We start from the raw sequence: 27,911 nt of genomic DNA, 5'->3' as shown, positions 1-27,911 counted from the left end.
ATCATAAACATGAATGCAGTGTCACAGTGTGACTCAGTCAGAACATCTTTTGCATTAAAACCTAGGTTTTCTATGGCCTGCTTTTCCATCTGGCTTTCCTCTCTGAAGAAGTTGTGTCTTTTCCATCAAGTATGCCTGAAGAACATTCTGGGCCACTCCCTGTTCACAGTGAAGTTGTGAGCATTCCTTGATACACATCAGGCAGCTTTGTACCTTAAATGTCAAACCCTTCTTTCCTATTTTCTCTGTGCTACAAGGCAGACTTCTCTTTTGAATAAATAAGCAAAATGACTTACTGCTTTTAACTTAACATTTCTTCTAGGCAAGACTCAAGGACAATAAATGATTGAGAAATAGGCTTCTTATTGGAACAGTCCTTTTTAAACCCTGGCTGTAAATATGGGGATAGGTTGGTATTAGTGGAGTCTGCTGTTCATGTGGCTGGTGTGAAGCAGGGCTGGGATGGGATTTAAATATCAGGTCATGCTTCTGATTTGTGAACAGATTTGAGAGATGGCCTTGAGATCCAAATATATGTTGTAAGCCTGCAGTCCACGCTGCTGACATTGCAGGAAATGTGTAGAGTGGTTAAAGCCTGCAACTCTGGATCCGGTCTTGTGTGGGTGTCGATTTCAGATCCACCACTCAATACCTATACATGTGTCTTCTCTTTTAAACCAAGGATAATAATAGTAGTATATACCTCTTAGGGATTTCTGTGAAGAATAAATGAATTAATGCATATAAGGTACTTAGAATAGTACTTGGTCCATAGAAAGATGCATAAATACTATTATTATTATTATTCATAGTTTTAATAAATCTGTGATAAAATGAAAACTGATGTTTTTAGTTACTAATTCTGTCTAGTTGAGAATGTAAAAGAAACCTGGTTTTTGCCTTCCTTCCTTGTTTGTTGTATATATTCAACAAGTATTTATTTGTTGAGTGACTTCTTTATACTACTGTGTCAAAGTCAAAATAGAGACCAAGTTCTTGTGTTGAAGGAGTTGAGGGCAGTAAAAAAGAGGACTTCCCTGGTGGTCCAGTGGTTAAGAATATGCTTGCCAATGCAGGGGACACGAGTTTGATCCCTGGTCTAGGAAGATCCCACATGCCATGGGGCAGCTAGACCCATGCACCTTAGAGCCTGTGCTCCACAGCGAGAGAAGCCACCGCAGTGAGAAACCTGCTCACCACAACAAAGAGAAAGCCCTTGTGCGGCCACGAAGACCCAGTGCAGCCAAAACCAAGTAAATGCATTTATTAAGAGAAGAAGACCAGAGAATGAATGTGCTAAGTGCCACCGGATTGGTCCTGGGGGTGTCAGGAAAGGCTTCCCAGAGAAAATGACATCTAAGAAGAGAGTGGAAAGTAGCCAAGGGAAGGGGAGAGGGATACCCACCCTTCAGAGGGAAGAGCATTTAGAAAGACTCAGACTGGCTGAGAGTCAGCCCACCTGGGAACTGCAGGGTTGGGTGGGACAAAACTTCTAGGGTGGCCGGTCTCAAACTGGTCTCAAGATCTCCTCACCCTCTTGAAAGTTTCTGAGCATCCCAAGTGGCTTTTATCTATCGATAGTTAATTAGAAACTAAAACAGAAAATAAAACACAGGAACTCATGAGCACACATTCCATTAGTCATTAGAGGGGTGACATCATCACACACCTTGTAGCCTCTGGCAAACTCCACTGTACACTTGGGAGAGAATGAGAATGAAAGAGGAAAGTAATGTCTCAGTGTCATTTTGAAAATAGTTTTAATTTTGCAGATCTCCTGAAAAGATGGTGCAACTCCCAAGCATCCCAGACCAGATGCTCTGGCCTCTGTTATGTGCATTATGGATCGTTGGTGGTTTCTTCAGTACAAACTCCTAAGCACTCATCTCCCTTGGTCCTCACTGTATCCCTGTGAGGAAGAGGGGTAGGGGTCATTATCTTGGTTATAAAGATGGTACCCTGAGGCCCACACAGTTCTGTGCGACTCCGCTGTTTCTTTGAAGGGAATCTGTAGTAATGAGTCATGCAGAACAGGCTTTTCAGAGATGCATAGGGGATGCAGCTGAGTTAGAAGGAAGGTTCGGATTGTCAGGGGACATCCAGTTTTCTTTATTGAAGAGCCACTCTTGGCCAAACTTAGAAGCAGTCAGATTGACATTGTTTCTTTGGCTCTTCTACCAGCGGTACAAATGGGCCTCCCAGCCTCATTCCCCATACTCACCTCTAAAGGGTCTGGCTTGCGTTCTGCCAGTCTGTCCAGCAACAACATATAGTCTTTTACTCTGTCTCTGGGCTGCCTTTGCTATTCTCAAAGTCACTTCTTCTGCTGCAAAATATGTGAAACACTGTGGGAAAGTCAAAACCCTCTAACGCTGGGGTGCTTGTGGCTATTGCTCTTGTTCCTGAGTGTTAGGGAAATGAATGGCTTGTTGGAAAAAACAACACATATATGGGTGTTGGGTGCTCGGTATTGTGTTTGTGTTTGTCAAACAGATTCCTGTCTTTACCGAGATTGGCTTATACCCTGGTTGCAAAAAGGAAGTCAAAGGCATGTGAAAATCTTTTTGTCATGTCTATTCGGGTGTCTCATCTGTGTTGCAATAGTTCTGTTTCACTCTGTTGTTCTTTGTGGGGAAAGCAGGAGGGGTTAAGATGGGGAGGGCTCTCTGTCTTATTCCCTCCTGTAGCATATAGATTCCTTCTCTGCATAAAGCTACCTTTGAAATCAGTCAAAGTCCTGCACCTGGAAAAGCGATATTAGGGCTTGAAAGGAATAGTCATCTCCATGGGACTTTCAGAGCCAGCTAAGTAAATAGAAAGTTGTTATTTTTTTCAAAAGCAGGAAATCATTTTGTAATCAGAAAACAAATTCTTTCACAGAACATTTTCTTGAATTATAAATCTTGACATCTTTGAAAAATGTTTACATAAATACATTAAACCTCAGAGTTATCTCTGTCGTATACCTTGCAAACAAGAAATATGCTGAGCTCTGAATTTGGGGGAACTGTGGAAGAAAGACTCAAATTATAGGACATGAAAAAAAGGAAAGAACATGTGGGATTTGTTCCTTAATCATTTTAAAAACCAGAGGCTCGTAATTGCCATATTGAAATGGATGTTAAGTAACACACGTCAGAAAAGGTGAGATTATCCTGCAGGTTCACTAGAGCCAGTGGTAAATGACATTAAATCTCAATAAAGACTAGATAAGAGCCACGGACATTACCTCATTTGGGAACAACACTGGCAGGGCTACCCTGTCTTTTAAGTAAAATTAAACCTCTGTTCTTGTTGCCAGAATTCTTCACACTGGGGACTTGACATTATTGCTAGGTTACTTATCACTCCCAAGAAATCGTGTTGGAGTTCACAAAGTTCTCTTGTAGGGAGGAAGAGTTTGGCCAACAATCATGAGGAAATATTTATTCTGGTTCTTGGGTACTTAACTCACCTTTGGTTGTTTCATAAGGAAATATATACTATTTGAAGTCAAAGATTGAATTCTAAAGTTTTTTCACTTCCTGCCCATTTCAGTTATTTTTCCTATGGTATAGACATATAAAAAGTGATCCTTGCTCTTTCTTTAATTAAGCTCTTTTATTTGGGTAAGCCGAAGTGGGCAGTTGAGGAAATTCAGCTGCTATTAAAGCAGAAAAACCACTTTTGCATTTATATGTATGTTCTAGGCAAAGATATTCTTTTTTTCTTCAGTTAATCCAAATAATCTCCATAATTCTACACGTCCCTTTCCTGGAATTACATTGTCTCCATCTTTACCAGCAGAATCTGTTGAATACTTTAATTCTTTTATTTCAGCTCCCTAAATTTGGAGCCTTGATTTCTGCACTTTGAGAATTCTGGGTTTAAAAGATTCTACTTTTCTAGTTACAGAGCTGAGCAGGATTGCTGTATCCTTGGGTTGACATGAAATATTAACCAGGGATGGGCTTCAGATAGCCTAGGCCCACACACTATCACACACACACACACACACACACACACGTGCACACACCCACCCACCATTCTCTGTGTTTCTGATGAGGAAATTGAGGTGAGCCTGGGAAAGAGAAAGTCACAGAGATAATCAGGGTACAGAGAAGACATTAAAGCCTGCGCTCCTTAGTGTTTAGAACTTGCTGCCTCCCTGATAGTTATGTGAATAATGACTTTTTATGCCTAGGGGAACCAAATCAAGAATCTATCTTTGCTCTGTTTTTAATCCCTTATCACTCAATTAGTCTACTTAAGTCTAATTTGATATACTACAACACTGGACAAAAAAGTCCATCCATATTGTATAGAGGGACAAAGGATGCCAGTGAAATCCTGCAAAGCTACAACTGGTAAAAGACCTTTCAAAGTACTTATTGTACCTTCCTTCCCTCTGCTCACCTCTTTCCCATCATTTCTCTTTGGTCTCCCATTTAATACTCCTAACCTAGAAATACAGAATCCTCAGGACCTAGGTCATAGCCAGGTTCACAGTTGCCACACCTCTGTCTTCCTTAAGGGTGTAACAAAGCCTCTCAAACTTGGGCAACCATATAGGTCCTAGGCCTGGGAGCTGCTGGGACCGTGTAAAAGTGGTCAAGATTGAATTCAGTTCACTGTGGAATGCCTGCCCTGTTCTAGGCTCAGTGAAATCATGAGTTTGCCTTTAAGGCTTTTACCTCCCAGTGTGGGGAGCTGTGGGCTAGAAGCCAAGTGAGCCGGTTAAACCCTCAGGGACTAGGGAGCATATGAATAACAGAAACAAAGATATGGCAAAAGATGAAGGCATCAGTCTTAAAAGGAGACTGAAGCTAAGGCATTTCTGCTTTAGTCTGTAACACCCTCATAGACTCTGTGTTAGGGCCAGAGTTAAGATCTTTAAGGGGGTGGGTATAGGGGTCTGGGCTGGGAGAGACAGCACAAAGACAAAAACAGAGGTAGATCTTGGTGTTACCTTTGTGGAAAAGAAAAGCAGAACACCAAGAAAGAAAAATGATGGGCCACTTTGGTCAGCTAGTTGTCTGAAGGAATCACTGTTCAGGAAAGAGGAATAAGACCAACCACCCTTTTTTCTCTGCTGTAAAGAGAAGCAGTGGAAACAAATAAAAAGTCAGTAATGGAGGTGGCCTTAAGTATAAATTCTGCTGGAGTTTTCTGAATAGGAAATGAATGTTTTTAGGGGAAAAAAAAAAGTTTTTACTAATACTGTTGCACCAAAACCCATGAGTAAGTAGAATTTGGAAGAATGATCAATTCCGTCTTTTCAAAGGTGACCATATAACACAGCACCTTATGCTTGAAGAATTTTAACATCTCTCTCATATTTCTTAAAAGTGCAAAATTGTGAAACATAAAGTAGAAATTCTCTCTAGCTGTCCAGAGATGAAACATTCCTTGACAGATTCCACTTGGTGACCTAAGCTTGGCCTGTCTCCGTTGTTTATTTTCTACACAGAAAATAGAATCTCGGAATGGAAAATCAAAAACAAAAGATGAAATTATGCTGATGTTGTAAGTTATAAATGGACGGCTGGTCAGTGTGCTTTTTTTTCTGGAATGAGTCATGAAGAAAGGCTCACTCTTGTCACTAGTGGCCAGATTTACTCATTCTTTCTGAGTACTTGTGTTCCTGTGAAAGGAGAAGAATCTAAATTGCTAGGTCCCCAGTCCAAGAAACACTAAGGCAGAGCTTCACATGGCTGTACGTGTAAGTCTTTATTGACTCCTTCAGCACCCAGGGAGTCTGAGTGAAGCCTCCAGGGGCTGGAGGCTCCAGGCAGTCACCTGCAGCGTCTCTTTATCTCCAAGTGCCAAAGAAAGGTTATATTCTGCAAGTGTCTTGATGTGAAAAGGATTGGGAAGCCCTGGGCCCTTAAGTTCAAACAAACCAACCAACCAACTAGACCTTGTTAAATCTTACCTTTTGGCAATATATTTCTATCTGGATATAAGCCCAGAAAAGTCACTTTTAATTAAAATGCTTCTCTTGAAGATGAATTAATCCCTTCCTTATAAATATCGAAAGGCTTTGATTTGATGTGTGTTATTTAGGGAGCCTGTTCTGGGTGTGGGGGACAGCTTTTAGCTGCCAGGTCTGGAACGCTGACAGTAGTACACCGTGGCCGTCTCTCGCCAACGTCCCGTCGCTGTTTTCCAGTGCTCTGTACTGACTGTATCAGCCAGGGGTGTGCAGAGTTCAGAGGCTTTCCAGTTGCTGGATCCCCTGGCTTTTGTACTGTTTGGAATTAGAGATGGGGAAGTAATGGTAGAACAGAGTATACGTACGTAAGTATGTAGATATAACACACACACACATACATATACACATGTATAGAAATGCCAGTTATTGAGAGAGAGTGTGTGTGTTTATATGTTTGAGGGGGAGGTGTATGTATTGAGGTTCTATGGCGGCTCTTCTGAACAAAGGATATTAATCCCATCACAGTGATGAGAAAACTGAGAGCAACAGAGGTTTGCGTTTGACTAGTTAGTTAGGCAAGGATAAATGGTCAAAATGTAGCTGGGAGTTAAAGCAACTTCTCTGGAAGAGGGAAAAAACATTTTTGGGCTAGAGTGACTCTCTCCAGGGCTTTCAAGGTGTGGAGTAAAGTGGAAGCTGACACCATCTATTTGTTCGTTCATTCAGCTGTTGACTGAGCACTGCTCTAGGTGCTTAGAATACATCAGAGAACAAAAGAGACAGACCTTGGCTTCAAGGATCACAGCTCTCAAAGAGTGTACATTCTAGAGGCAGGGAGACAGGCAATGATAAATGGTATTATAAGAAAACTTATTCCATAGTGGCTGTACTAGTTTGCATTCCCACCAACAGTGTAAGAGGGTTCCCTTTTCTCCACACCCTCTCCAGCATTTATTGCTTGTACACTTTTGGATCGCAGCCATTCTGATTGGTGTGAAATGGTACCTGGTGGATTCATGTTGATGTATGGCAAAACCAATACAATATTGTAAAGTAATTAGCCTCCAATTAAAATAAATAAATTTAAATTAAAAAAAAGAAAGCAAACTTACTCTAATTTATTGTATGAAGTATAATAAATAGGTATGTCATTTATTAAGAAGTAATCACTGCTGTAGACCAAAGGGGCAAGTAGGATAAGGAGAATCAGGAATTGGTGAGCAAGGAGGGCAGACGGCAGTATTTAATGCATCACAACAGTCATTTTGAAGAGGTAAGTCTTGAGCAAATCCCACCAAGAGACAAAGGAAAATGTTATTATTTTTTAAAATAAAGAATAAACATCTTTTCTCCAGAAATTGGGTTGGTTACACATGTGTATATGTTCAAGACTGAAGATCCCCTGGGGAAGGGAAAGGCTGCCCACTCCAATATTCTGGCCTGGAGAATTCCATGGACTACAGCCCATGGGATCGAAAAAGAGTTGGACACGACTGAGCAACTTTTACTTTACTTGTAATCATGGGAAGTTCCTGTGGAGTGGGCACTGGTGGATACGCAGGCCAGAGCGAGGTTGTTACATAGAAGCTTGCATGCTTTATAAGGTCCCCAAGCTGTATGTGCAGGTTATGGGGGACTGTTTGACGTCCTTTCCCTACAGAATCACAGTCTGTCTTGGTTCCTGTGAGCTTAGGCAAATCCGAAAGTATCACATTGCCTCTTCCCTCTCTAGAATGATCCTTACCCTAACTGTCTGTGGCTGGGCCTTAGAGATAGGGAGTAAATGTGGAGAGAGTTTGTTTGTTCTCTTACTTAGCAGATAGCTATTGCGTAGGGATTTTTGTTTGTTTGGGTTTGGGGAAAGATTTGTTTGTTTTTGTTTTGGCCAGGCAGCATGGCATGCAGGATCTTAGTTCCCCTGACCAGAGACTGAACCCATGCCCCCTGCAGTAGAAGTACAGAGTCTTAACCACTGGACAGTGAGGGAAGTCCTGTTGTGTGGTTATTAAGTGCATAACACTCAGCTAGGTTCTCTGGAGAATACAAAGAAAAGTTAATATGTGACATGTTTTCTGCCCTCAAGAGGCTTGTGAGCTGCCATGGAAAACAAGCCATCCACGCCGCAGACACTACCCAGAGACACGCTGTTCTAGGCAGGTGGTCAAGAACGCATGTCTGAGAGGAGAACTCAAAGAGGCTTGGGAAGAACCTTTCAATTAGTTTTCTGTGGTGGAGACAAGGGGCTTGGTGAGAGCCAAGGCACGGAGGAGGGCAACGCAGAAGCTTTTTGCAGAGGAAGTGAGGAGACGAGTCAGGTCTCAGAGTGCACTGGGGAGCCATGGTATGCCTAGCCCCTAAAGCGTGGTGTGTAAGGCAGTAAAGTGTGTGCAGGAGCATGTTAGTATGTTGTTTCTTGTCTGTCTGCTTTTTAACTACTATTTATATCAGGTGTATCACATACACAGTGTATTAATGAGGCCCTATATAATTTCTGAATAAGTCTGCAGAAGCCAGGAGCATGTGCTCAAAGAGGGCATTCTATGCGGTGAGGAAGAGCAGGGGCTTCGGGGCCAGCTTGTCTGGGTCCCTGCTCCACTGCTTGCTAGCTGTGCTGTGTTCAGTGAGTTGATTTCCGTGCCTCTACTTGTTCCTCTGTAAATGGGCAGATAAAACTACCTTCTAGTTTGCCTGTGGGGATTGAATGAATGAACTAATACATGGGTCATGCATTCCAAGGTCTCCAGCACATAGTAAGTGGTCAGTGCCTGCTGGTTATTATTACTTTTTGGCGCTGCAGCTGCCACCACTATGACCACCACCGGGTTAGGGGTTTATGATCCAAAAAATGTGAGGACCACTGATGCAGATGGCAAGTAAAGGATTTTGAGCTACAGAAAACTGGGCTTTAGAAAAATTAATGTTGTGTGTCAAAATAGTAATGTAATAATCTCTATTGATGCTTGAGTGTGTGCGTAAGAGAGAAATAAGTCTATTTTCAGCAATTTTGACTTTACGTGTTAGCATGCTTCACAAAGACGTTCATCAGCTCAGTCAGCATTCTGTACCTTCCTGTAGATCACACTGAAGATGATAAGAGCTCAAATTAGTTCTGATTTTCAGGGGCTGAGTTCCTGCCTATCAGGTTGTTTTTCCTTGCACCTGTTTTGTTTTGAATTACACCGCCTCCCCCAGACCCCATCAGAAACCCAAGGAAAGGAGCACTGTCACACCGTGCCAGACAAAGGAGTCTTTTACCATTTGAAGAGGGAGATTTGACGTTCATAACGGGAAAGGGAAATGCAGGATCCTCCTAGACAGATTAATCTAGCGCTTTTCCAAGTTCGTTTTTCATCTTGGAAGACACACCTTCCATCCCCTTCCAGCCGTATTGTTTGAGGCTTTTTATGACAGAAGATAATTCTGGATGTACTCTAAGAACAGAGCACAACAAAACACCGCACTGTGGGTACTCTAGCAAGCTCCTGTCATTTCCAGGATTCCTATAAATATCAGTCCCATTAGGGGATTCAGTTTGTTTGGTGGGCCTCCATCCCGTGGAAACAGTATTATTTGCTGTTTGTTTTTGGTTCTGCCAATCTAACAGGCAAAAGGAACGCCTCGTTGTTTCTGTGAGGGAAGCATTTTTGAGCTTGCAGAGCACATGTACTCATTGCATAGCCCTGGAGTTTATTTAGAGCACCAAATGCATTTCAGTTACCAAGGACTCAGTTGGCTCTTCAGAAGAACTGTGGTTGAGAATAGCCAGACAATGTGACAGCCATCTTAGAAGGCTACAGTAAAATCAGTCCCGGGCCTAAGAGAAAATTTAAATAAGCAATAAAAATCTTTCTATTTTAAACCATGTTACTGTTCATGACATTCTTATATTTCTCTGTACAGTTGACTCTTGAACAACAATGGGAGTTGGGGTGCTGACAGCGTTCAGTGGGAAACCCATACATAACTTTTAAAAAATAATAATTTATTTTAGGATTGCTGGGTCTTCATTGCTCGTAAGGCTTTTTTCTAGTTGCGGCAAGTGGGGGCTACTGTTCGTTGCAGTGCTCGGGCTTCTCATTGCGGTGGCTTCTCTTGTTGCAGAGCACAGGCTCTAGGGCATGTGGGCTTCAGTGGCTGCAGCACATGGGCTCAGAAGTCGCAACTCCACTCCCAGGCTCTAGAGCACAGGCTCAGTATTTGTGGCACATGGGCTTGGTTGCCTGGTGGCATGTGGGATCTTCCTGGACCAGGGATTGAACCCGTGTCTCCTTCATTGGCAGGCAGATTCTGAACCACTCAACCACCAGGGAAGCCCCACAAATAGCTTTTGACTCTACTTAATAGCCTGCTGTTGACTGGAAGCCTTAATGATAACACAGTCAAGTGACATATTTATAGATGTATTATATACTATATTCTTATGATTAGTAAGCTAGAAAAAAGAAAACATTACTAAGAAATCATAAGGAAGAGAAAATGTACATTTGTAGTTACTGCACTTTGTCAATACCATTAAGTGTGCATAGTCTGTTTACAAAATGAATCTTCTATCAATACCTACATCAATATTATATGATACGAAACACTAACACTAGGCATCAAAAATGAAAAGATAATGTGAAAAAGAAATTCACACTTATTTACAGGTATAGTGATTCATGCATTGGTAACACAGAAACAGCAATGTGACTGTTTTGTGGTAGCCTCGCCTATACATTATGAATAGAACTGTTATGACCTATAGCATTAAAGTCATATTCATAATACAATGTCAAAAACATTACATTTTTTAAAAAACTGCTTACCAGTGATAATAGGTTGATAGCCTTGTTTCTCTAATTACTAGAGAGAAAGGTATACCATATGATAATGTAATTCTTTGAAAGCAAAGTTATAAAATGGTAAGAAAACTAACACATTATTAATTTTGTCTAACCATCTCATCCTCTGCTGCCCACTTCTCCTCCTGCCCTCAATCTTTCCCAGCATCAGGCTCTTTTCTAGTGAGTCAGCTCTTCGCATCAGGTGGCCAAAGTGTTGGAGCTTCAGCTTCAGCAACAGTCCTTCCAATGAATATCTAGAGTAGATTTCCTTGAGGATTGACTGGTTTGATCTCCTTCCTGTCCAAGGGACTCTCAAGAGTCTTCTCTAGCACCACACTTTGAAAGCATCAATTGTTTGGTGCTCAGCCTTTTTTATGGTCCAACTCTCACATCCATACGTGACTACTGGAAAAATCATAGCTTTGACTGTACAGACCTTTGTCAGCAAACTGATGTCACTGCTTTTTAGTACACTGTCTAGTGTGTTAAAAAGACACATTTCTAGTGTCTAGGTTTGTCATAGCTTTCCTTCCAAGGAGCATTTGTCTTTTAATTTCATGACTAAAGTTACCATCCACAGTGATTTTGAAGCCTAAGAAAATAAAATCTGTCACTGCTCTCACTTCTTCCCCATCTATTTGCAATGAAGTGATGGGACTGGATACCATAATCTTACTTTTTTAAATGTTGAGTTTCAAGCCAGCTTTTCCCCCCTCCTTTTTCACCCTCATCAAAAGATTCTTTAGTTCCTCTTTACTTTCTGCCATTAGAGTGGTATCATCTACCTATCTGAGGTTGTTGATGTTTTTCCTGGAACCTTGATTCCAGCTTGTGATTCATCTAGCCCAGTGACCACAGGACTGGAAAAAGTCAGTTTTTATTCTAATCCCAAAGAAAGGCAATGCCAAAGAATGTCCCAACTACCATGCAGTTATTGTGCTCATTTTACATGCTAGCGAGGTTATGCTCAAAATCCTTCAAGCTAGGCTTCAGCAGTACATGAACTGAGAACTTCCAGATGTACAAGCTGGGTTTTGAAGAGCATTTCACGTGATGTACTCTGCGTACAAATTAAATAAGCAGAGTAACAATATCCAGCCCTGTTATACTCTTTTCCCAATTTTGAACTAGTCAGTGGTTCCATGTCTGGTTTTAACTGGTGCTTCTTGACCTGCATACAAGTTTCTCAGGAGATAGGTAAGGTGATCTGGTACTCCAGCCTGTTTTCCACAGTTTGTTGTTATCCTCACAGACAAAGGCTTTAGCATAGTCAATGAAGCAGAAATAGATGTTTTTATGAAACTCCCTTGCTTTCTCCAGGATCCAACAAATGTTGGCAATTTGATCTCTGGTTCCTCTGCCTCCTCAAAACCCACCTTGTATATCTGGAAGTTCATGTACTGCTGAAGCCAGGCTTGAAGAATTTTGAGCACAACCTTGCTAGTATGTAAAATGAGCACAATTGCATGATAGTTGGAACATTCTTTGGCATTGCTGTTCTTTGGGATCGGAATAAAAACTGACCTTTTCCAGTCCTGTGGTCACTGCTGAGTTTCCCAAGTTTGCTGATAAATTGAGTGCAGCAATTTAACACCATCATCTTTTAGGATTTGAAATAGTTCTGCTGGAATTCCATCACCTCCATTAGCTTTGTTTGTGGTAATATTTCCTAAGGCCCGCTTGAGTTCACACTCCAAGATGTCCAGCTCTAGGTGAGTGACCATGCCATCATGGTTATCTGGGTCATTAAGACTTTTCTTGTATATTTCTTCTTTGTATTCTTGTCACCTCTTCTTAATCTCTTCTGCTTCTGTTAGGTCCTTATGAGATATCTTTCTATTTATTTGTGTCTCTAATTTTTTTTCACTGTGTTTTAGAGTTTTCAGTGTATAGGTCTTTCATCTCCTTGATCAAATTTATTCTGAGTATTTTGTTTTTCATGCTACTATAAATGAGATTGTTTATTTCTTTTTCAGATAATTCATTGTTAGTGGATAAAAGTGCAAGTCGTTTTGTATGTTGATTTTGTATCTTCCAACTTGACTGAGTACATTTATTGGTTCTAACAGGTTTTCTTTGGGTGGAGTTCTGAATTTTCTATATATAAGACCATGTCATGTGCGAACAGAGATAATTTTACTTCTTTTCCAATTCAGATGCCTTTTATTTCCTTTTCTTGCCTGCTTTCTCTGGCTAGGACTTGTAGTACAAGCTCTATATCATTAGCTTCATCTTTGTTTTTGCACATTCCTATGTTGAATAAGAGCACTGAGAGTAGGCACTCTTGTCTTGGCCCCGATCTTAGAGGAAAAGCTTTCAGCCTTCCATTACTGAGTATGATGTAGGCTTGTTGTGTTTCGGCTTTATTTATGTTGAGGTTCATTCCTTTGTATACCCAATCTGTTGAGAGTTTTTATTGTGAACAGATTTTGAATTTTGCCAAAGTGTTTTCTATATCTGGAAGATGATCCTATGATTTTCATTTTCTCTTCTGTTAATGTGATATGTCACATTTATTATATTGCATATTGTTGACCCATCCTTGTATCTCGGAAATGAATTCTACTTAATTATGGTATATGATTTTTCAGTGTGCTGTTGAATTTGGTTTACTAGTATTTTTGTATCTGTATTGATCAGGGATATTGGCCTGTAGTTTTTTTGTTTTGGTTTTGTTTTCTTGTAGTATTCTTACCTGGCTTTGATATAAGGGTAAGCTGATCTTGTAAAATGAATTTGGGAGTGTTCCTTCCTCTTCAAATTTTTGGGAAGAGTTTGTGAATGATTGATTTAAGTCTTTAAATGTTTCGTAAAATTCACCAGTGTCCTGGAATTTCTTTGTTGGGAGGTTTTTTTAAAATTAGTGTTTATTCAGTTTCCTTATTCTTTATTGGTCTGTTCAGGTTTTGTTTTTTTCTGATTCAGTGTTGTAGGTTCTTATACATGTTTTTAGGGATTTACCCCGTTGACCGATCTGTTGGTGCACAATGGTTGATATGTCTTTCTTCTTTGCAATCTTTATTCTTGTGTCCATTAGACCTTCAGATAATAATGTGTGTAGTCAATAGAATGACGTATGCCTCTAGCTCCTAGAGCAGTGCTGACCATTCTGACACGCTTGACCACCCTGGACTCCCTCCTCCCGCCCCATGTCTCATACTTTATTTACCCTTCACTCTCAGACCATTGGGTTTCGTCTTTGCTCTTGCGCATCATCTGTGCTGCTTCTCCCAATTAACAGTTCTGTCTCAGTGTAACAGTAGTTGAGAGGGGAGGGAAGGCCCTGGAGTAAGACTGTCTGGGTTCAAATGCCAGCTCAGCTGCCAACTTAGATTCCTTAACCTTCATTCCTAATTCTGTAAAATGGAGAAACAAATAGTTTTCTGGGGATAGCTGTGAAAAAATGAGATAAAGCAGAGTGACTCTAATGGTCAGATCACTGACTCTAATGGTCTCCAGAAGAGGGCTGGGGCGGGGGGGGGGTGGATGTTCTTCAGGGCAATAAGGGGCTCTTTTGAAACTATTCTAAAGCTGCATTGGTTGTGATCTCCTTGGTGTGCAATTAGTTTCATGATCACTCTTTTTTGTTGTTTTTTTTAATATAAATTTATTTATTTTAATTGGAGACTAATTACTTTACAATATTGTATTGGTTTTGCCATATATCAACATGAATCCACCACGGGTGTACACGTGTTCCCCATCCTGAACTCCCCTCCCACCTCCCTCTTGAGTGCAGGATGCTGTTGGGGATTCCTAGCAAGTCTCAATCTCCACATTCCAGATGGTCACTTTTTAAAAAAAATTTTTTTTACTAAATGAAGGTAGACTGTTGCCTTCCTGCTTCATCCTCCACTTTCTTTTCTTATTAATAAAGGGAATGTGTGTTACATACTTGAATTAATGGCACTCTGGGGCAGTTGTTAGGTATGTACAGGTGTCATATGTTTTAATATTTGACCTATATTCATGTGGAAGAGGTAAGCCTCTCTTTTCACTAGGATCTTGGTCATTCTCCTACTTGGGATGCCTTTTTAATCTTAGCAAAGTGAAACTTCGGGGAAGGGGAAGTTTTTCATTAACTACCTGAGAACCATAATTCCCAAAAGGGAACTAAAATTGTTTGGAGTTATTTTTTATATGAAATGGGTTTAACGTGGTTTTTCTGGTGTGACTTTGAAGAGTTTATAAGTGCCAGAAAATTCCATCACCTTTGTTACACTTCAAAGAGATCAGTATAATTAACATCTCAAATGTGCTATTTGACATTTTCCGCCCTTATTCACTATTTAAGCCTTTTAAAAGTATCTTTATTTCATGTAGATGGTAAGACAGGTTTTATTTACGAGTTTAAGTCAGTTTATAGCAAAGGAACATTATGCCTTTCCTTTCTTCTTGGATTACAGGACATGTTTCTAAAATACAGTTGTAGTTTCATGTTTTATAATTTTTTTTAAGTATGTGAGACATTTACTAGTCCAATTAACAAACTGCTTCTTTTATTCTGAAAAGTGGTATTCATTGATCAGCCTGAGAGAAAATTTGGTCATCAGGTTTGATTTTCAAATGTTTATTTAGAGCACAGTTATAGGGCAGTTGTTTATATGAAAATTTATGATTGAGCATACACTCACATGTGTATGTATGCATTTAGAATTAAAGTGTTGGAAGTTTGAGTCCATATTCTCATAATGAGATGGAGATACAGTACAATCTATAACCCACCACTTCAAAATGAGGTGGTAGATTTCTGAAGATCAGTATCAGTGCCCTGCAGCCTGTAATCTCCAAGCAGGAGCAGGGCTGCTGCTCTTGTAGCCCACTCCTCCCCAGGACCTCCTCAGCCTCACTGAAGAAGGAGGGGGACTTCCCTGGCAGTCCAGTGGTTAAGACTCCACACTTCCATTGCAGGGGGCATGGGTTCAATCCCTGGTCAAAGAACTAAGATCCCACATGCAGGATGGCACAGCCAAAAGGGAGGAGGCGGACTGTATTGTTTTGCATTGATGTCTTCAAGGTCATTACTTCATCTATTCTGGATCAATGTAGAATTTACTTTGGTAATCTTCCTTTGTCCTCACTTTTCCTTCTTTGTTGTTTTCATTCTTTCTCCCTCCTGAAGGAGAGTACAGAGTGAATAGAAATACACAATTCCCAGCTGTCTCCCCATTCCAGAAGCTAAATCTTAGATATCACCACCACCTCAATCACAATGAGTTTGGTCAATGGAGGCAGCTTGTGTGTGTGTGTGTGTGAGGGGCCAGGAGTGGCTGTGGTGGTGCACCTAAAGCCATCTACAGATTAATTGAAAATAAAAGCAACACCAAAAAGTTGACCTTGGAGTTTATATTCCAGAGACTAGATCTGAGGATTGAAAACATTTCCTTTTTGCTTCCTCGCTTGGCCTTTCAGAGATGGGGTGGGTCGCCGTGGAGCAGAAGAAGCACTCATTCCCAAAAGAGTTGGGCACCATCTCGAGAGCCTTGTCACTCAGAGTGTAGGGCCAGGCCAGAAGCATCAACGCTACCTGGGACTGATCCAAAATGCACAATTCTGGGCCACCCCAGACCTGCTAAATCCACATCTGCATTTTCCCAAGATCCCCAGTTAGACGTATATGCTCATTACAGTTAGAAGTGTTAGAAGTGCTAGTCCAAATAAGCCTTTTCCAGGATGTTGCAGTGGGCTTGTAACCTACTGCCTTCCCATACCGATATAAATAAATAAATGATTGAACAAATAGATAAATGGTAAAGAAGAGGTACAGAAGGATTCCAAATAATTTATGTAGTTACCTGCCAGTGCCTCCTTCAGAAGGTGAAGCTTACCTTCCCTCCCCTCATCCCTGGAGTGTGGGCTGCATGCAGTGACTTGCTTTTACAGAACATGCAGAGAGACAGAGAGGAGAATAACTCCACGGTGGAGAAAGCTGGCCAGCACCACCCCGTTATATGATCCAACCTAATATCAACAGTGATAAGTCATGTTGCTAGTGTGTGATAGCATGTACTATTGTTATATGATGAGAATGGCATGTCACCTGTGTGGTCTTCCTCCCAAAACCCATAATCCTTAGTCCAATTAAAAAAAAAAAATCAAACAAACCCAAATCAAGGGACTTTTTACAAAATGTCTGACCGGTACTCCTTAAAACTGTTGTCATCAAAAACAACTGTCACAGACCGGAAGAGCCTGCACAGTACACCCTGGTACCTGGACAGGAAACAGAGGACAATAGGTAAAAACTAGTGACATCTGAATAAAGTGTAAAGTTAACATGTGCCAGTTGTTTTCTTAGTTGTGAGGATGAATCATAGTGTGGAAGGTGTAGCAATGGGGAAGCTGGGTGAGGGGTATACAGAAACTTTGTGTGCTGTTTTTGCAACTTTTGGTTTCATCTAAAACTTACTCTAGTACATCTACATTCTCATCCTCTCACTTAGAAGACCAGTTTTTCTTTCTCATCGAGCAGTGGTGGGTAGAGGTAAGCATGCTGTGTGTGTTCAGATTGCCAGAGCCTCTGAAAGGCTCTTCTGAATGTCAATAATTACTGACACCTGACTTCATCCAAGTGCTGCATTTGGGCCTCTATCTGGAAAGTAGCAACAGTCCTCACTGTTGACCCCAAGCAGGTGTTTGTTGTTTTGCTTCTAAGTGGAATAGAATTAGTCTTCATCCATTTAACAAGTGACCTTCAGTAACTGAGGCTGAGTGTTTAGAATATGGCTGTTTATCATTGTCTGGGGACATCCCGGTAAATCCCTAACACGAGATTCATTTCAGGGGGAGGGACATTTGTTCTGTGTACTTGCAGCTTTAGAATCAAGAGAACTTTGAAAATGAATTGAACCAAGTGGAGGCCATGTTTGGAGAGAAGGTGCTTTTCATTAGAAATAAATGCCAGCTCATTTGTCTCAGCTGCTGGTAGAAAAAAAAATCATCCAAAGGGTCTTTAAAAGAAGAGGAGGATCTTTCTTCAGGAGCGTAGCAACAGTGTCTTTGTACCTGACAGTCTAAACAGAAGGCTTGTGCTTTCTGAACTGTATCTTAATACACACTAAATAAAGTAGAAGACAGTACTGCTGGTCCTGTGTGGAATTCCTGGAAAGGACAGACGTGGAGAAGGGCTATTCTGTCTTCTACAAGAACAACGTTAACCATGCTGTGGCTCTGGGAGTTTCTCAGTGTGGATCTGACTTCAGGGGCCCCCTTGAGTCTGAAATGGTTTGCACTTGGGTGGTGTTTTTTGTGTTGAGTTGTGAACACTGACACCAGTTTCACAAAATTCTCTAGCAAAATGCTTTTGCTTGCCTGTGCTCCGTTTTATTCCTGCTCTTGGAAACGGTGCTGGTACAGGCCCGGTGCCGATTTTCCTCTGCCGTCTTACCACCATCAGCAGTTCTGTAACAGGATTAAAGGGATACCTCCATTTCCAAAAATAGAAGTTCAAGAGGCTTATTGCCCAGCAGAGGGAAGTCAAAATAACCCGTGTTTTATTCTTCTGGCATACAGATTTTCGGTTTCCCACATTGGGACCTTGTATGTAGAAAATGAAAACAGTTACAAAGTTTTCCTTAGTGTCACGTTGTGTTGAAGCTCACTGTAGCTTCACTTTAACTCTCTTCTTTATTGGAAAGAATTTGGTATAAGGTGGATTCACCTTGACTATTATTCAGTGGCTGAAATGCCAGGCTCTCCTGACAGAGTGGAAATAAGACCCCAGCATTACCATTTTAAAACAAAAAAAGCATAAAGAGAAGATACTGTGTTTTATTGTAGTCACTTCATTCCTACTTGATATGCACAATTTATAATCTTGCACTGTTTTTTTCTCTTTTTTATTGAAGTACAGTTGATTTACAATGTTATATTAATTTCTGCTATACAGCAAAGTGATTCAATTATACATTTATACATATAGATCTAATTCTTTTTTCTATTCTTTTCCATTATAGTATAAGAAATTGAATCATATCCCATGGTTTTAATTGCTTCGTGCTTAGAGTTTCTTTGAAACCTGTGTTATTTTATGGGTGGAGGATGGTATATGGAAAGAGGTTTGGGATCTAGGCTTGATGTACTCTTTTTCCACTTTGAGGGTATTTGACTTGGGGCAAATCACTTAAATTCTAAAATGAAGCTTAGACATCCATAAACTATTCATAACACATAATTTGAAAGGTTGATATAAGGAGTAAAGATGTTGTATGTACAACTTCCCAATATAGTGGCTATCATAGTATAATTTTTTAGTAAGTGATAACTTTCATTTATTATTTTTATTATAAATTTTAAAATACTATTAAGAGTATTGAGCCTTATCAATAGGAATTAAAAAATAAATTAATGGACAGCTATTGCATGATTTTTTTGGTCCCGAATTCATTTACTGAAAAGTACATTTTATCACTCCTGACAGAAATGTTATCGTTCTATCATACACTAAATCTCAGTATTCAGATGCTCTTATTTTCTAGGTTTCTAGTCTGCTACATTGAGTGGTTTGTCTGTTTATACACCGGTTGCTCACAAGAACTTTGTAATATGTTCTACAATTTGGTAGACTAATTCCCCTTCATTACTTTTCTTTTTCAGTACCCTGTGAACTTGAAATCAATTGTTTGGTTTTCCCATCCTCCATTCTATTGATACTTTTATTGGAATTGCATTAACTTAATGCGTTAAATTATTCACCGTGCATAACATCCTTTTTATGCTGTTGACCTCCTCAAGACACCGTATGCCTTTCCATTCGTTTCTCCTCCATTCCTCAGTGGCATTGTGTATTAAAGCTTTTTTCATGTAGATCACATATTTCTCTTATATTTCTTACTACTGTCGTCATGAATCCTTTTCTCATGCTTTATCTTTTGACTTGTTTTTACTCTTGAAGGTGATTGGTTTCTATAAATATTCACTTTGTAATTATACTGTTAGTCATCACTTACATTATACTTCCTTTTTGTCAAGCACCATTTTATGCACTTAAATATATTTATTCATTAAATCTTCATTACAGTCCTAGAAAGTGAGTACTGTTTTGTACTATATGAAACCCCAAAGCTCAGAGAAGTTAACTTGCCCAAGGTCTCACTGCTAGAAAGTGGCAAATCCAGAGTTTCAGGGCCTGTACTCCTAAGTTATATATTACACCATGCTCAGTCACCTAACTCTCGTTTGTAATAATATCATTTGTGAAAATCCTTTGTAATATGTCTTCCATTGATTCTCTTGGGTTTTCCCTAAGGATATTGCATATTATAGAGATGTCAGTTTTCTCCAAATTTAAACATGGGCTTAGGGAATTCCCTGGCATTTCATGGATTAGGACTCGGCACTCACTGTCAGGACCCCAGGTTTGATCCCTGGTTGGGGAACTAAGGTCCCACAAGCCCCATGGTATGGCCAAATAAAACAACCATAGGTTTAATACATTGCAAATAAAAATTTTAATTAAAAATATTTTTTCACATGACAGTAAGTTCATATGAAAGAATAAATAGTAAGGTAATAGACAAGATGTTTTTTGATTGGTATTGCATTGAAATTTTAGAGCAATTTGGGGGAGAACCGACATTGTTAAAGTATAATTTTCATAAAGGTAAAATCATCAGTTTCAGGCAAATATAGAATGACATATGTAAAAGATATTACTTAATTAATAAAAGGGGACCAGTTAGATGTTATGATCAGCTCAAAGAGCATCTGATAAAACTAAGGCAGTTTAACAAATGTTAGAATAAGGTTGCTGGATTAGATATGTTTTTAGTTGCTAAGTTGTGTCCGACTTTTTTGCGATCCCATGGACTGTGGCCTGCCAAACTTCTCTGTCCATTTCCCAAGCAAGAATATTGGAGTGGATTGGCATTTCCTTCTCCAGAGGATCTTGCCAACCCAGGGATCGAACTTGTGTCTCCTGCTTGGCAGGTGGATTCTTTACCACTGGGCCACTGGGGAAGCCCAAATTAGGTATTAGACACTTTAGTGTCCAATAGATCATAAATCTTGGGAATATCTGTTCCACTGGACAGAAATTATTGATATTAGTGTCTCTACCCAACAAAGTTCTGCAGATTCATGAAGAACTTTACTAAGTCTGAGACCTGGGGTTATTCCTCTAGACCAGGGGTTGGCAAACTATAATCTACAGGCCAAGTTGATCTGCCTGCTGTTTTGTAAATAAAGTTTTATTGAAACACAGCCATGCCCACTTGTTTACTTATTTTCTATGGCTGCCTTTACAATATAATGCTAGAGTTGAGTAGTTAACAGCAGAGACTGTATGACCCAGATAGTCATTTTTACTCTGGCCCTTAACAGAAAAAAAAATTACTGAATACAGACCTACATAGTCCTTGTATAATGAATTCTACACATATTTTGTAGATTTATCCAAAGATGTTTTAGTTCTATTAGAAATAATAATGTTTTTAAGTTAAAAATTCCAAGTGTTCACTACTACTTTTTAGGGAATATAGTTAATTTTCACATATTGACCTCATATTCCAAGACCTTACCAGTAAACTTATTAATTCTTGTATCTTTAAAAAATAGATGTTTTAGGGTTTTTCTGCATAGATAGATAATAATGCCATCTACAAATAAGGTAGTACCTTTCTTTCCAATCGGCATTTTGTTTCCCTACCATGTCTTACTGCACTAGTTCATCTTCCAGTATAATGTGAAATAGGAATACTGAGAGGGACATTCTTAGGTTTCCCAACCATAAGGGGAAAGCATGCAGTCTCATCAATACATATATTAGCTGTAGGTTTTTTCCTAGATATACTTCATGAAGTTGATGAATTTTTCTTCTATTTCTAATTTATTGAGTTTTTAATCATGAACAGATGTTGAATTTTGTCAAATGCTTTTACTGCATCTATTGAGATAATCAGATGTTTTTCTTTTTTTATGTCTTCAACTCATGAATTACGTTGATTTTGGAATATTGAACCAACTTTGCATTGCCAAGATAAATCCCATTTCTTCTTGATATGTTATCCTCTCTAGTAATTACTGGATTCAATTTGCTAAACTTTTATTAAAGACTTTGTGTCTAGAAAAATTTTTTTAGAAAAGTCAAGAATTGTAGAGCTTGCCGTATCAAATCCTAAAATATAATATAAAGGTATGTTAATATTTATATGTATGTTATTTTTATCACACATTAATATAAAAGTATAGTACTAACTCATCATTAGAAAGGAATATCAGAGGACAAAGTAGAGAAACCAGAAATGCATCCCAGTATGTGTGTGCATGCGTGCTAAGTTACTTTAGTCCTCTCCACTTTGTGCGACCCTATAGACTATAGCCTGCCAGGCTCTTCTGTCCATGGAGTTCTCCAGGCAAGAATACCGGAGTGGGTTGCCATGCCCGGAGTGGGTTGCCATGCCCTCCTCCAGGGGATCTTTTCAACCCAGGGAGGGTGCAAACATCCTAGTATATATGAAAGTTAATATATTATAAGGCTTTCTAGGTGGTGCTAGTGGTAAAGAACCCTCCTGCCAATACAGGCGACATAAGAGACGGGTTCGATCCCTGGGTCGGGAAAATCCTCTGGAGGAGGGCCTGGCACTCCAGTATTCCTGCCAGAAGAATCCCATGTACAGAGGACCCTGGCAGGCTACAGTCCATAGGGTCGCAAAGAGGCAGACACAACTAGAGCGACTTAGCAGCAGCAATATAAACGTACTATTAGTCCTGTAAAGCTCACAGTTTTCATAGGGATACTGAAGATCTTGGACTGTGTTTTAATCTTTGAATCGTGATTTATAATTTAAGCTATATATTGTATATTGTACTTTAAGTAGCCATGTGAACACGTCACAGTTATTTTATATACTCCCATAGCATTTGACTGTAAACCCTCAACAAATGTTTGTTGAATGAATGAACTAGATTAATGCTGTTTTTAATAATCAAAAGGGTTTGAAATAGTGCTTTCTTCTTTTTCTCTGTTTTCCTATTGGTAGCATTAGAAACAAGCGCTTCTGAAATAATCTAATTTTAAATTTAAATTATAAATTTATAAAATTTTAAAAATCTGATTTTAAATATACACTAGACTGAGTATCTGCTATGTCACATTGGAGACTGACCTTTCTGCCACTTTGAGATACAGTTTGGATGGCTCATTTCCTTTTGGTGACGTGAAACATAGGAACGCAACATAGTTGAACAAGAAAACTCATGTTGTAGAAAACTCCCCTTCATCAGCTGTGTTGATTTGGTGGTGATTTGAAGACCTTCACACCCTGCAATGCAAAGTTCTCAGAGTGGTTAGAAACTCCTGACTTAGAATACCAGGTTTACTGGCCACGTCAACTCTCACTTTGTTCATTAAAGAGAACGAGATTTTTCTAGATTAAAGAGGAAATCTCATTACCTTGAATTGTACCATTTTAGAGTTTTGTTTCTGTAATTCTCACTGAGACGGCACACACGTTTTCCTTCCTCCCTGAATGTTCACTGCCAGTGAAGCTTCTGAATTTATTCAGAATCAGCTTAATAGAAATACGACTTGACAGTCATTTGTTTGTTTTAGTGTGGTTCATGTTACTGACCACAATTTTAAAATAGACCAGCAGTTCTTTAAAAATTATTTCTGTTTAAAAAAATTTCTTGTGCATTCAAATTGGTCTTTTCCCAATTATTTTGTGTCTAGGAAGTGTTGCTGTTTCTTCGATATTTGCCACTGATACATACATATTTATCTAGCTGAGCACGTCATCATCATGGCCTACCAAGGAAGAAGTTTATAAGGAGGTGACAACAGGCAGTTAAAAGATGGAGGAGTGTGTTTGAATGAGTGGTGACAAAAACCTAACACCTACCAATGAGTTATCTCAACCATCAGAGAAGTCCAGGATGAATTGTATATCCTCAGCCTGGGTTGTGTAATCCATCACAGGCTTGGGTGGTAGATATTTAAACAATGGGAAAAGTTAGCACATAACCGTAGCAGCTAAAAGGACAAGTGATTTCTTAACGAACCAGAAAAGGGAAACGATAGTGGACCTTCTTAGCAAATAAGTGGCCGAATTATTTATAGAGGTTTGGGAAACAGCCTGAAGCAGTTTGGTCCATAGACACGAAAACAGTTTCAGTTCGAAAGATCGTAAAGATTTAATTCATTTTGTTTACTGAGGAGTTGATATATTCAAGAGTGAGTTACCAAAAGAATCATAGAGTTTGAAAATCAGAATCAATAATCTTTTCCCTCATAGCAAAAGATGTACATTTCAGTTTTTCTTCTGTCTTCATTTTTATAAGAGCGTTTTCTTACTGAATATTTTTTAATATAATATAAAGAGGCAAAGTATTTACTCCTGAAGATTTGTCTCTCCTCCAGCAAAAAGTGAGGGCTGCTCTTTGTCATATTATGAACACTCAATATCTACTGTTAGCATTTAAGTCAGTGTAGGAGGTGAGAACAGTTAGAACTGGATATGAAACAACAGACTGGTTCCAAATCAGGAGAGGAGTACGTCAAGGCTGTATATTGTCACCCTGCTTGTTTAACTTACATGCAGAGTACATCATGAGAAATGCTGGGCTGGATGAAGCACAAGCTGGGATCCAGATTGCCAGGAGAAATATCACTAACCTCAGATATGCAGATGACACCACCCTTATGGCAGAAAGTGAAGAAGAACTAAAGAGCCTCTTGATGAAAGTGGAAGAGGAGAGTGGAAAAGATGGCTTAAAACTCAACATTCAGAAAACTAAGATCATAGCATCTGGTCCCATCACTTCATGGCAAATAGACTGGAAAGCAATAGAAACAGTGACAGGCTTAATTTTGGGGGGCTTGAAAATCACTGCAGATGGTGACTGCAGCCATGAAATTAAAAGACGCTTGCTCCTTGGAAGAAAAATTATGACCAACCTAGATAACATGTTAAAAAGCAGAGACATTAGTTTGCCAACGAAGGTCCATCTAGTCAAATCTATGGTTTTTCCAGTAGTCGTGTATGGATGTGAGAGTTGGACTATAAAGAAAGCTGAGCGCCGAAGAATTGATGCTTTTGAACTGTGGTGTTGGAGAAGACTCTTGAGAGTCCCTTGGACTATAAGGAGATCCAACCAGTCCATCCTAAAGGAAATCAGTCCTGAATATTCATTGGAAGGATTGATGCTGAAGCTGAAACTCCAGTACTTCGGTCATCTGATGCAGAGAACTGACTCATTGGAAAAGACCCTGATGCTGGGGAAGATTGAAGGTGGGAGGAGAAGGGGACAACAGAGAATGAGATGGTTGCATTGCATCACCAACTCAATGGACATGAGTTTGAGCAAGCTCTGGGAGGTGGTGATGGACAGGAAGGCCTGGCGTGCTACAGTCCATGGGGTCTTAAAGAGTTGGACACGAATGAACAATTGAACTGAACTGAACTGAGGAGGTGAGAATTCTACCATTTAACCAGCAGTGCACAAGAATGTTATAATGTATTTTCTAGAACAAATATGATGACTTATAAGTAATCTTAGGTAATGGACTCATTTGTTGAGTTATATTATTTTAAATTATTTTTTTAAAAAACTATATAATTAGGCATATATAAAAATTCATCAAGCTGTACACTTTGGATTTGACACTTGAACTTGTATTTCAATTTAAAGTTCTCCAAGGAATGAAGCTTGTGATTAATTAAAAACATGAAGAATATTTTTAAACTCTGTACCTTCAAATCCAGTATTTGGTACAATTGAAGTCCAAGGCCTAAAAGAGAGTATGTTATGGACTTGATTTTCAGCATTCACTTCAAAGCAGAAATGTAATATTCATTAATCTTGTTCTTTGATTGTGGTGTTAGCTCTTTTGTTACTGTTGAGTTTACCTTGGCCCGAGTGCTGGCAATTAAATGGCACAGTGAAGCTTACTGGGAAACATTAACTTGTTATTGTTAGTTGACATCGTTCTAAGGTTGATGGGAATTAGGGTTTATAAATAGACTGTTCTATGCATTCAGTTAGAAATCTGCTCAGTTTCAGAGATGAATCTCATCATATGGACCACTCATTGTTTATATTTGAAGCTTTTTCGTTAACACAGAGTGGGTTCCTCTCTTTGAAAAATGTAATATTGAGCATAGCTGTGGTATACCCCCACTGAAACTTTTGTTTTCGATATTAACTTCTTGAATAAATTGGCTTCTTATTTTTTGCTCAGTTTTATTTTTCTGGATGTTATGTAAGTGATAATCTTTCACTTTTTAGAAAGGGTTCTACCTTCTTTTCTACTTAATACAATTCATTTCTATTATAATCCATCTTCATGCTTTGAAAATATGGTTTAAAATAATCATCCTTGAACATTTACAGTGTTCAACATGAAACTTCTTTCCATTTCTGAGAGGCGTCCCTACGTGTCCTTGCCTGTGCTTGAATTTTTATCATGCACTATCAGATGTAAATCATTAACTCAGAGCTCTCCCCAGCATGACAGTGGAGAGAACACAGGGTCAAAGTAGTAATCCTTGAGGGATAAAGGAAGTTGACTCTATTATGAGAAATCTAGGCAGTCAGACAAGGCCTCACAATAGTTTCTAGAAATCTGGCCAAGTCACTGAATAATTGCCTTCTTTTAGGCCAAGGGATAAACCCTAAATTACCATTTTCTCATTCTGATTAACCTGATGGTTGATGAAGGAGGGGTTCAGTGCTACTCAGGTAGACCTTAAGAGATGAAATTTTAGGGATTTTGTTTTTTATTTTTGTTGTTTGGGATGTTTTTGTTTGCTTTTTGGTTTTTTGTTTCTTGAGTTGGATGGTGCCTTTACCAACCATTCAGCAAGGTTTAAATCGTTTCAATTAAATGCTCAATACTGTGCTCCTTAGGCACTAGGTGTACATAAAACCGTATAAATTCATCATAAGAATCTTTCAATATGTCTGCAACAGAAAAACTAAAGTGCAGAATCACAGAGTATTAATTTTTAAGTTAAATCATCAGCGTGGATGGAGTAGGTAGAATCTTCATGACTAAAGCCTGTGTAATTCAGGCCATCTGGCTATATGTCTTCAGGTCTCTGGTTGTTAAAAACCTGCCAGCAGGTTTAATAGTCTGTCACATATTCCCCAAACTTACTTGACACAAGAGTTACATGAGGCATTGTTTAAAATACAGGTTCCCAAGTCTCTGTCCTAAAGATTTTGATTGTGTGGATCTGGAATAGGACTTCTGCCTCTTTCATGTGTAACACAGGTGATTCTTAGGATCAGACAAGTTTGGAAAACATTGGGTTAAGAGTAGACGAGAGGGATTAATATACAAAAGTAAATTAATATAAGAAACAAGTGATTCTTTTGTCATGTCCAGGGGATAATAGAGGAGATTTATCCCCCAAGTGATGGATATTATATATCACTAGGTAATTTGCCACTGAAGTTAAGGGACCATGGGAACAGTAATAAAATCTTGACATTTCTAAACTCAAATATTTGAAGGGCAAAACGTGTTCTGGATTTCATTTCATCGCTCAGTTTCTCTCCAAACCTGTTCCACTCCAGGAAGGGTGCTCCTGCTCATTCATGTGGAGAGCAGTTGGGCAGACGAGAGTCCAGAGGAAGCATTTGAAACAGCAGCTTGGCAGATGCAAGGAGACTCTTCCAAGTCTAAAGAGGCAGATGCAAGGAGAGACTCTTCCAAGTCTAAAGAGCAGCAGGCAGCGCTGCCCAAAGGCAGGAGTGGAGGAAGCGGGGGACTGCGGGGGCTGTCAACAGCACAGTGTTTTGTGGTCAAGATCAAGGGGCATGAAGTAAGAGCTGTGGGAAACCAGGGCAGAGATAAAAATGTGCATGACCCATCTTATAAGGATCAAGGAGGTCAGCAGTGCACAAAAACCCGTAGTCCTCATCCCAAGCGATAGAGGGGAGATTGGTTGTATCATTTCAGTTTTACAGCTGGAGACCTAGAGGTAATGGGAGAGGTGTTTTTTGCTACAGATAGTGAACTTGAGAAGGAAGTAAGAGAATTAGAACCAGTAGGTTTTCTGACCTGTGGTGTTGGGTTGGATAATTGTTCGGAGGACGGAGAAGAGCAGAAAAGGATTATCTTGATGTTGAACTGGTGAGTTGATGAAATTTTGGATTTCAGGTTAGGTAAATGAAAAAAAAAAACAAACTTATCAACAGGTTAAAAAAGTGGTGTGGAATGGAGTTAATGA

At 39.5% G+C, this 27,911-nt stretch overlaps 1 protein-coding gene and 1 long non-coding RNA gene across 8 annotated transcripts in view; one reads left to right on the top strand and one right to left on the bottom strand.

The window, feature by feature from the left end:
- The window catches only part of THADA (THADA armadillo repeat containing), a 335,311-nt gene that overhangs the window by 181,724 nt on the left and 125,676 nt on the right, over nt 1–27,911 (top strand). The gene's annotated exons all lie outside the window — the stretch shown is intronic.
- Nucleotides 1,250–2,582, bottom strand: LOC107132917 (uncharacterized). The gene is made up of 2 exons (XR_001501305.3): nt 2,222–2,582; nt 1,250–1,909 (listed from the first exon to the last, which is right to left on the bottom strand). It is a non-coding gene; the product is annotated as an uncharacterized lncRNA (long non-coding RNA).

Source organism: Bos taurus, chromosome 11, assembly GCF_002263795.3.
Source record: "Bos taurus isolate L1 Dominette 01449 registration number 42190680 breed Hereford chromosome 11, ARS-UCD2.0, whole genome shotgun sequence".
NCBI lineage: Eukaryota > Metazoa > Chordata > Mammalia > Artiodactyla > Bovidae > Bos > Bos taurus.
This window is presented reverse-complemented; position numbering and strand designations above follow the sequence as displayed.